We start from the raw sequence: 11949 nt of genomic DNA, 5'->3' as shown, positions 1-11949 counted from the left end.
AAAATCACTCTTAATTGGAAGTGTTCGCTCAGGGTCTTCAACACACCTTTTCCCGAAAGAGAAACCCGCTTGCAAGGAAATCCTGTGTTGTACATGATGAGATGGAGGGGAGCTGCCTTTTTTGTGCGATGCCGGGGATCTGGCTGAAGGCGGATGAAGGCCACGAGTGTCAGTTCTGCTGCACTACAGAGCTGCGGCTCTTAAACAAAAAAAAAAAAAGCACCGCCGCCGCCACTGCTGCTCGCTCTCTGCAGCCACCACCGCGGTTTGGATGGATGTGCCAATAATCAGACAGTCACCTTGGTAATAAGGATAATAATGCCATAATAATTTGCGGTAGCAGCCTGGCACGACTTTAATATGCAGACTCTACAGAGGTGACTTACTGGAGTGTGTTTGTTTTAACAGCTTTGGGTAATTCTGCTTTTGTATTCCTTTTAATGTAGGGCAAAGCGGAAGGGAGAGAACAATGCTAATTATGCTCTGTCCTTTATCTTAATGGCCTTGCATCATGAAACACCTACTTAATTTCTCTACTTTCCCTGTGGGCACTTAAATCATTCCCGAGGAGGAGCCTTATGCATACCATGAATGTATAAGTCTGTATCAGCACGGACCTACTGCTCCACATCCAGTTTTTTGAAATTCCCTTTATGCAGCGCAATGCACAACACAAAATGAAGTTAAGGAATGTGAATTTAAAAAGCTGTATTTAGCTTTTTTTTTTTTTTTTAGATGTTTTTCTGTTTTTTTGGTTTTGCATTTTTGAAATGTGTAGTGAGCATGAAAGCAGATGAGCATTCCATTTCTTCTGTTTGTAGGCGTGTGAGCAGATCGACATTTAATATGCAATCAAAAAGAAAGAACATTTCATCACCAGATACAACTGTTTAAACAATGTCTTGGTTTTTTAATTTTCTTCTTCAGCAGCTGTAAATGTTGGATGGTTTCTAAATATCATTAAAAATCATCACTTCTGTCCAGGATTACATTGACGACTCATTTATGAATGATTTTGAAATTTCTTGAATGCATGTAATGCAAAGCGGCCGTCGTCGTCGTGCCTGATAATCCATCCTGTGAGCCCGGTCAAGGTTTCAAGACAACTAATGGGGTTCATGTTTTTCTTTTTTGTGTGTGAAAGTGAGCAGCACATCACACCTTCACTCGTCTTACCTCACGGTGTGCAGACGTTGGCCACATCAGAGCACAGAGGAGCAGCCTAATTGACTTGTTTGTGAGCCTATTAACAGCAATACCACAGTTACTAGTGCTGACATTTCCGTACCAGGTCGTGGCATTTGATTAAAGCGTGATTGGACTTAAGTGAAAAGCTTTTTTTTTTTTTAAACAGATTTGCTCACAGGTGAAGAACAGGGATACAGGTAACGATCATTCAACCAAACCACTACAAATATATCTTTATTCAACAAAGGCAAGGAAGATGGCTTGTTATTCTTACTGAAAGTTTTTTTTTAGTTGCAGCAAACAGAACCATATAATCTATCTTTGAGTTTATGGCTGCCCGACTTTGAGGGGCAGCCTTGTAAAGAAATATTGTAAATGAAAACTGTGGGACATGGTCTGTTACACTGTATATTCTATGAAAACATGCCTCTTTCATATATTAAAGGATTAATGATGAACAGCTTTGTGCTCTTTTTTTTTTTTTGAAGTCACTTGTTGGCTTCTACATATCAGGGAGATATCGTGCTTTTCTACTCGCCTACATTTATTCGACGGCTGATTAGTTTGCAGAATGAGATTTTAAATGCATGTGAGCAGCTAATAAAATATCCTGATTTGCTATAAAACCAAAAATACACGAAACATATAAATCAGGTCAAATTAGCTCCACCTCAACCAGACACTGCTATAAAATGCAGCTTGCATAGTAAAGCATCGGTAATAAGTACCCAATTATGGCATATATGTAATTTGAGAGTTGCAGAATTGTTCAAAGGAGAACTTTGTGCTTGAGTAAATTCCCCAGAATGTACAGAATCGGACTTGCATTTTATATTAAGTGTTGCTTGTTGTTATAGAATTTATTTTTACTGATGTTGTTTGAGATCTAAATACTTTCACTTTAGAAAAGAGTGACGCAGCTGAAGAAATGACTAAAAAGTCAAAAGATGACAGCTGTGCTAGTTGCTCCACTGTCACTGGGATGTTGATTTATGTGATTACAAATGCTTAAATGTATATTAGAGATGAGTTTGCCAATAGAGGGAGACAAACGGTGACAAAGAGCTCAGATGCCGACACACTGCAGCTGCATCTTTTAATCCTGCGAAACCAGAGAAAATGCAAATGTTGTGTGCTTGTGTTCTAGTATTTTTCATTTCATTCCATTCCTGTTAAAGGTTAGAAGTCCATTCTGCTCTTACGGCTCTACGGCAAGATGTCGAGATCAAAAGTGAATCAGTTAAATCCATAAACTTCAGAAACTCACGATGCACAAAGTGGAGCCTCCTTGACAAGGAACAAAAGACTTAATAGAGTCAAGCATCATTGATCTTATCGTCTTTACAGTTTCTAGCCACAAAGAAGAGCAAATAATCACGTGTAAACCCAACCATCCTTTCAAGACAAATCTACAATCTGGCCACATACCTGTTTACACACGCTTTGTGGCTGCAAGGACATCTGATTCAGCCAAGATTCCTCCTTTCTGATTTGATTTAAAGCAGCCGCCGCCACGAGCGTCATCTGTCCAACAACTATAACTGGCCTTGTGTTTTTATCAGCACAGGAAACGTCAGCAGGCACCCGCAATCATGGAGCTCATCATTCAAAACCAGACCATTTAATATCATTTGAAGGACGTGTTTCGGAGATATCGCTGCTCCATTTCCGTGCATGCGGCGCATCTGACCTTAATGTAAACTAAGTAGCTATTGTTCCACATGTCCTGCTGGTACCTTGTCGTTGACTTTAAAGATGGTGGAAGCTCCAGAAGCTCATTCATTGGTGGTTTGTTGATATGTTTGGTGATATTGTGGTGAATACCAGGACAAATTTATCCACTTGCTTCGGGGTGTTGTTTTATTTTTCAGCCCAAATTTATCATTTCTGTTTTGCGGTTGATGGGTTTACAAGGTGATTGAAGAGTTTTGCTTTAAGCATTTGGGTTTACAACTAGTCAAGATGATTTTAGTGCCATAAATGTTTTTTTAGATCTCATCTATCCAGTGATCTTTTCCTTTGGTTCTCTTTTCAGTTTCTTGTGATTTTTTATTTATTTTTTTTATTCCCCACCAACACTCTTCAACAGAAATATCACACTGGATCAATAATAGATGAATAACATTGAGAAAAAAACCCATAAAAACACTCTTCCTCTTATCCACCTCTGCCAGACGCTCACCTCAGCAAACCTTCACCTCAACAGTGCTGCTCAAATAAATAAGTATGGATTCATTCAAGATCTTATCTGTGAAACAGCGGTTTATATGAGCTAACATTGTATATGGCAAGAAATGCTTCTTAGCTGCAAACTGCAGGTTAATTGTTGGCAAAATGTTCCTTATTATGTGTGAAACAAGGACATACGCAGTCACTGATTGTATGAATAACCTAAAGTCACCCGTAGACATATTATCTTTGAGCTGAAGGGCTGCAGTTCAGCATTGTTACCTGCAGATTTTCCGGTTCTAGTCTCCTGTTTGCAAGGAAACAAGAGCGCTGATTGTCTTCCTTTTTTTTTAATGGCAGCTGTTTATCTGTGTCTGGATCACATTTTATATTTCAAACTACCACAATAAGTTTCGTAAAGGACCTTCAGCGTCGACAGACTTTATTTCTGTATTTGTGTTCTTTTGTCACTAAACATTTTACGTATGAAAGTTGTGTTGATGTCAGCAATGAAATATATAGTGTAATAGCTGATTTATAACTATTGTTTGAAATTATAAGTCTCAGTATTAAGACTTTTAAGAACAAAATTAGGCCATGCATTTAAAAAAAAAAAAAAAGAAGAAAGAAGAAGATTAATTAGTATAATTAATTACAGATCAGCCACAGCATTAACATCACGTGCCAAACACTGTGTAGGTCCTTGTCATACAGCCAAATCAGCTCTTGTTGGATCATGAAAACAAGACTTCAGGGGGTTTCCTGGCAGTGCAACACTGGCAGCAGATCTTTTGGGTCCTGTTAGTTGTTGAGGGGAATCAGGACTTGTTCCAGTGCATCCTCATGGATTCTCTATAGCGATCTAAGATGTTTGGTAGCTGGGTCTTGGTCTCTTTGTCGTGGTCCTCGAGCCATTCCAGAGCAGTTTCTGCAGTGTGAAGGTGGCGTTGTCCTGCTGGTGGAGTCTGCAAAAATGTTTAAGTAGGTGGTATGTGAGCGAGTTACATTCACATGAATGCTGGGACCCGTGTTTTCCTGGCAGGACGTTGTATTGTAGTGATACGCTCAATGTTATTTATTTAGAAAAGATAAGGATTCCTTGATTGTGTTTGCAGTGTGTACAATGAAACCACACAGCAATCCTGTCAGCTGTCCTGCATTCACATAATCAGACACAGTTTTTTTAAAGGTGCAGTAAGAAATGTTCACAATTTAAGAATAGAAAGAAAGAAAAATGTAGTAAAAAGGTATGTCAAAGTGCAATTTATGAAAACAGTGTTATAGGTTATTGTTGTAAGAATAGATTTTTTTGTTCTTTTTGTAAGAGCACCATAAAAACAGTGATGCAGCTCGTTGATATTTCACATTCACAAAAATGCAAAAACTTAAAGTAGAGCAAAAAGTACAGCACAACACAAATACAGGTATCCAGTATGCAAATAGAGTGTGCTGCATATAATGCATTTATCTGTCAATATATATATATGTATGTATGTTGAATGGTTATTTATTTATTTTTTTTTTTTTTTTTGTTTGTTTGTTTGTTTGAATACATTTATTTATTTGTTGAGGCATTTGTTTCTTTTTTTTTTTTTTTTTAAACAGCAGCTGTATGTCTTTTTGCCTGCAGGTGGGGCAACACTAAAAACTAAACAGCTTTTACTTTTTTGTTTGCGTGTAGGTGGCACAAATGGGTTTGTGCAGCTTGCAGCTGGTTACTACCACATCCTGAATGTAAAACAAGGGTGTAACCTCTGGGTCTGAGAAATGCAGCCGATGTTGAGGTGCATTACGCCTGCATTCTTTCTAACAGCCAGCAGGGGGCAACTCTGCTGGCTCCAAAAGAAACCCAACTGCATAGAAGTTTATGAGAAAATGAACCTTCTTCTCCCTTGATTTGTTACCTCAGTAAACATTTATCTACGAAGTTTATAGTGTCAGTCGCTGGTTAAGTCTCCTTCAACACAGAATGATGTTTATTTTGTAATTTATGGTCCCATTTAGAGTAAAACAGACAATAAAGCAGGACATGTTTTAGAACCGTGTGACTGACAGGTTTGCGTAGGGTTCTAAACATTATTGCAAGAATACAATAGTGATATTTTACATTAATTGTCAAAATTTTATTATATTTTGAAAACATAAATTGATCTCCTACACGGCAATAAACTCCAAATAAAACTCAAGGTCTTTACTTTGTTGTCTAGTAAAATTATAACAGCTTCTTTGGCTCTTTTGTTCAGTTTGTGTTTTCGAGCCTTTACTGACTTTAACAACGATGGCTTAAACCTCATCCCCGCTCAGCATTCACAAATTCTGGTAAGTTTTTTTTTCTACTTTTTGAATTTACCACACTTTATTGCACTATAAGAGGATACAGCATAATGTCGGCCCAAGTTTTGTATCCTATCAGACTAAAAATCCCCCAAATTTGTTTTTAGGTTGGCTTTGTCTTTGGTTGAGCAGCGAAGTTGGATCCACACAGTTTGTAATTAGCCTCTTAGCAGGCAATGGGGGCCATCGCTTGCAGTCTCAGAGGAGCTGACTGACTTCTATTTGACTCTCAAAGATGAAAAGCCTCTTGGTCCTGAATGTGTGTCACAATGAGCTCAACCTGAAGTGGGAGAAATCAAGGTAAATTGAAAAATTATTACTTTCAAGACACTGCTTTTGCCTTTTCCTAAGTGTGAGAACAGACTTTTGAATTCAGGATGATGAATTAGAAATCATGCGAAACAAATGCCGTTCGTGCACCTTCCATTTTATTTATATTACCATATATATAAATAAATAAAAAAACAAACACTGATCAAAACACTAACTTGGTCACACTGTCTCAATAAGCATAGCATCTCTTTGATATGCTTCATATGGAACAGAAACCCACAAAAAGCTTCAAAACCACAGATACAGGGACTGATCTAAACAAGCATTAGTCATCAAGGAACAGTAATAACATTAAGAGGCATTGAGAAAAGTCCCTGCGATTCCCCCGCAAAAGGGAAGGATCACGTTAGCCTCCGACTCGGGCTGTTGGTCTCGCTGACCTGGACAGCAATTGATTTTATTGATGCGTTCCGCCGAGCGAGCTAACTCCGGCAAACCGTCAAAGGAGCCCATTCAGTAGCTGGTGACATCACATCTGCGTCAGCTACCTTGGAGAAACAGACATCACATGACAGCTCTCTGCTTTTTCATGTGATGTGTTAAAAGGCACTCTTTCAAAGCGAAAACATGCAGCAGCGATGGAGGGGCACGAGGGAGTTATTGACACATGCTGCAGAAGCTAGAAATACAAAATCTTTGAAGCAGTCGAGAAAAACATGCATGTGATTGATCTTCGAAACGGTCTTCTCATTCTCGCCTGTTTTTAAAATGAGACAAACTGCATCTTATTTGCTTTCTTATCTATTTTTCTTTGGAAAGAATGTGTGATTTTTATCTTTTTTTCCCCTTGATGCCACATGATCCACAACTCCACGTTAGAGAGTAACGGTCTCGGTTTAGATAAAACGGACAGATACGGGATGATGTCACGATGTCTGGGCTTCGTTGTGATCTAACAGACCTGACTGTGTAGTTGAATACAGTGACTTAACAAAAAAAATGTGATTAAACCAGAGCCCGTTTTAAATAACGGAGAGACGGATCCCTCGCAGCGTTGAACGGCTTTGGTCACAGGAGCAGCCACGGGGCTTTGTCGAAGGAGAGAGCTTCTCAGGCCAACCATAACTCACCCAAGTGGCTCTGCTTTAAAGACAGAATCGCACAAGAGCTAATTGCGTGTCACCCATTTTTAGCTTGAATATTTATCTGTGCTATGTATATTTATAGTGCTTTCTAGGTGCTTGAAAAGAGGGATATATGTGTGTGTGTGTGAGAGCCAGGTTGCATATGAGGACACATTTTTCACATGAAACCAGTTTAAACAAATGCAAACTGGTGTCTGTTTTTCATTAGAGTGAAAAGTAAAGTTGGAAAATAGTATTTATTGTTCAGCCTGGAGAGAATCAGTGTGAATTAGTGGAGACCAAAAGGGACAGTCTGGTGGTCTGTTTGACTGTGTTGCAAAAGGGTTAATTTTTTTTTATAAATAAGGGTGTTGTGTTTTAGTTGTGAATGGTGAATAGGGCTGAACAAGAGGATGTTCAGCTGTATTTGTCAGACTTCCTCTAGATTAGTCTCACATAGGCAGACCGTTCTCTGAATCACTGTGTAGAATGGTGTGACTGTACTTCATTATCATTCTGCTATGAAGAGGGGAGTAAAGCTCTGGCGTTTTTGTTGTCTTGATGTAGCATTTGCTTGCAGGCAGGTGAGCACTACCATTAAGATGGATAATTTACTGAAAAAAGGGAGCTTTATTGCACAATCCAAAGCTGCAATTTTAATTTTCAGCATGGTAGGTTGCTGCCTGGAGGCTGTTTCCTGCAGTAAAGTGGATTTTCAAAAACGACAACAAGTAGATAGCCAAACAGGTGGAAAAAGCAACGTCAAATCTGTAGCAAATGGCTGGTTACTTGGGTGCCTGACACCACAGGTAGAGGAGTAAATCGTCATGACTTATAAGCTACAAAGAAGAGAAACGTGTGAGTCTGCACGTGCACAGATGACTTCTTTATGACTGCTATAGAGCCTGTTAACTGTTAAAAGGAAGAAGTGAATGCTGTGGATGTTTTCAGTGTGCATTATGTGCAGCTGGGACATTGTGTCCCCTTTTGCAGGTCTGAGAGTGGATGGAGCTCTATGCATAAGCAGTACAAAGGACAGAGATGCAAACAGATGTTCAGTATTATCTGTACAGCCGAAGAGTCTGAACTCCCCTTATTTCTGTAAGAAATCCTCCTTAGAAGCTACAATTCTGCCACATATTCTTAAGGTCTCTGAAGAGTGATGACGCACACATATATATATATATATATAAAAGAATATTTCTTTTAAATGTAACTTAAGTTGGAACAAGCTTTGTTTATAGTGGCCTTGCTGAAGTAATACATCTGCATAAAACTGAAGATTGCTTCGCCTTAGTATAGTGATAGACAAATGAGGGAGATAAAAAAAAATAAAAAATCCTCTGAAACCTCTGGCTGACTACATTACCTGGTTAGTTTAACCATCATCCAAAACGGCAATCAAAATTACGCCGGTTTGCTGCATCAAATCAGTCTGCGTAGTTGCACTTGGATGCTATCTAACCATGGCTGGACGACTTCAGCCTCCTACTGTTTGCTTATTGTCCAAATATAAATACGTAGATGTTAGTAAATGGTTGTTGAGGGTGACGTCAAACACAAGCAGCAACATGACCACGGGGGAAAAGTGTCAATACCAGCAGCAATGTCATTATTTTCACTGCCAAAGCTTTGCCAAACGGTCTGAATTTGATCCTCTGGTACCACCAGCTTGATTCGCCCCCCACAGCGCCAGATGACCCCGGTAAAGAAGCACCTGTGCAGGTGCACCAAAATAAATACCCAACTCTATACAGTCTAGACAGTGAAGCCAAGTGAACATTTTGTAACTCAGAATTTTAAACCAGAGAACGGTTAGAGTATTTATGCAAAAATGATTCCATATTTATGTCCACAAATGTTGAGTCAAATCCAATGCAGCAAATTTAACCAGACCAGAGTGTTGTCTCCCCAATCCCAATGTGTAAAAGTTTCATAAAGACATGCCTTTGCTATTACTACGGATGAGCATAAAGCTACATATATTTGCATGGTATAGCAGTTTGGTTCAGATAGACGGAGTTGTAGATGTGGAGCTGAGCTGCAGGCCGCTCCCTCTCTGCCTGAGTGCATCAGGTCTGGGTGTGGCTCCCAGCTGCAGCCAGCTTATTAAGTGCACCAGGTGGAGGTGATCTGGTGATCAGCAGGAGGTTTGGTGGCATTCACAGAAATCACAGCGAGGAATGAGCAGTGCGAGGACGATAGCTGGAGAGTCTGGACCAAGAGAAGGAAACTGCAAGATCAAGGCTTGGTTCGGAGATATTTAATATCACGTGAGTAAAAGTGCAGTTAAAAATGTGGTGTATTTTAAAAGCTAATGGTTATTTGCTAAATGTGATTATTGTATATTTATGGAAGTTAAAAGCTGCTAAAATTGTGTGATAAAATCATCATTGCACAGTGCTTTAAAAAGTATTTAACTAATTTTGGGTGCTTTAAATATGGGTATTTTTATACTTTCAGGGTTAATTTCTAGTAGATTAAAAATTATTTGATTTTGGCTATGTTCATTGGTTATGGTTTCTTGGGTTACATTTGCTTGAACTTCTTTGTGCTTGTGTTTAAGGTTTTTCACCTGTATTGGCCTCGAAGGCTTTCAAAAAATAAAAGAACAAAAAGAAAGAAAGCTGAATTTTGGTCATTGAGTGAATTCCAGTCCAATCTCCTGAAGCAAGCTGCCTCTTCAAGTGGGGGCTGCAGTTTAAAACTCACAAGAGTGAGGAGCACTTGACAGTAGACGTGTATATATATATGGGGAGAAAACACTGAATGCTGGGTTGCTGACTGTTTTGACATGTTTGAACAAGCAGACATTTTGTACTCTTTGAAACAGAATAGGGTAAGGTGGAGCGGTGGTTAGCACTGTTGCCTCGCAGCAAGAAGGTCGCTGGTTTGCGTCCCAGTGGGAGCACCGGGATCTTTCTGTGTGGAGTTTGCATGTTTTCCCCGTGCAGCGTGGGTTCTCTCTGGGTTCTCCGGCTTCCTCCCACACAGTCCAAAAACATGTTGTGTTGAGGTTAATTGGTGATTGTAAATTGTCCGTAGGTTTGAATGTGAGTGTGCTTGGTTGTCTGTCTCTAAGTGTAGCCCTGTGATAGACTGGTGACCTGTCCAGGGTGTCCCCTGCCTTCACCCTGAGTCAGCTGGGATAGACTCCAGCCCCCCGCGACCCTAGTGAGGATTAAGTGGTGTATAGATAATGGATGGATGAAACAGAATAACAGGGATGTCATTGTTAGAATTTAAATTTTTACAAAAGCTCATCAGTCACATAGAAAACATTTATCACACCTACATTTATAATCAGGGGTTTCAAATTATGTGCCAATGAATAGAACATCTTCAGAGAGTGATGGGTGTCTCAGTTAAATCTTTCACATTAAGGTCATGCTGTTCTCTTAGACCTGAAGTGTGTGGTGTCATGTCAAGATCTAAAGAGCTCGCTGAGGCCTTCAGAGAAACAGTTGTTGATGTCTGTGAATATGGGAAGGAATTTAAAAAGATAATCAAATTATTTCAAGTAAATCATTCCAATGTGGAACAAATCATCTAAGTAGTTAATCTGCTAATCTGCCCAGGACTGGCCACCCAGACAATTCAGCCTAAGAGCAGACTGCTTTGCAATGAATGGAAGTTTCTTAAAGAAATTCTTTCGCTCTAACCACAGGCGGACATGTGCATGTGGATTTGCATGTTATGACTGTTTGATCCAGATGAGAGCAGCTGTAAGTGTATCTAAACAAGACAATAATCACTTTTAGATGTTTAGATAGACCCCGAGTCATTTTGTTCTCAAACCAGACCTGGAAAATCCACTAATTAGCTTAACATGTACTACTGGTTGTAGTTGTAATTGCAGTCTGTGTGTTCGTACTTTTGCACATGAGACATTTTGATCTGCTGTATTTTCTGTATGCAAATATTCGTATGCTAGCACGCTAAGGCTATACCTTCTCAACATTACAGTATTACCATTCTTTAGCATGCTGGCATTCGCATTTGGTTGAAAGCTTGTGACTTGTTTTAACTTTGATCCAAGCTTTTTCTTTCCACTTCAAATTTTTATGCAAAGCTATCAGACTCCCGGGCCTCATATTTAAGATACAGACATGCTTTTGTATTGACAAACTCCCTGCAAGAAAGTGAAATTATTTGTTTCAAAATAACTAACAGATACCAACCAATTCAGTAATCTCATTAAGTATTAGAAAGATGCATCAAATCCACATTGAATAGTTTATTCATCACTGTGTTTGTACATCATATTATATCATACTGCATTACTGATTACTAAATGCCAAGCATCATAATTGGAATCAGGAGAGAAATGTTTAATGAGTGCATCACAACACGGGTTGTGTTTGCGCGAGCATGTAGATGTTTTGTACATGACTGAGGAAGTTGTGCCACACTGACTGAGGTACAAAACATAGAGTACTGGGCTTTATTCGCAGCTCTTACTGCTGGTCTTTGTGAGGCCCATAATTCTCCTAAACACAGAAATTAAGATGCTCCCTGTAAGTGCTTAAAAGTCTTATTTCACTTTAGTAATGCTGAAGAATTAGATGGCAAATGTAAAGCTTTTAAAGGCCTTGAATCATGTTAATTAACAAGTTAATGTCCACCCCTCCAGAATATTAATCATGTTAAATTCCAGCATGAACAATTCAGCCAATGGGTCTCTGAAAACAGCTAAAAGTAAAGCGCCATAAGCGTTCCTTAAACACTTCATGTACCAGAGAGTTTAAGCTTTATTTGGCATGAAATATGAAATCCTATCTCCACAGCCTTACGCTCATAATCACATCATTCCTCCATATGTCATCAAGGCAAGCTTACGTAACATATGCAGCTGCCAACA

The sequence above is a fragment of the Stegastes partitus genome, unplaced genomic scaffold (genome assembly GCF_000690725.1).
Source record: "Stegastes partitus isolate 25-593 unplaced genomic scaffold, Stegastes_partitus-1.0.2 Scaffold546, whole genome shotgun sequence".
NCBI classification, from domain to species: Eukaryota; Metazoa; Chordata; class Actinopteri; family Pomacentridae; genus Stegastes; species Stegastes partitus.
The sequence above is the reverse complement of the archived record's forward strand: the minus strand, read 5'-3'. Positions refer to the sequence as shown.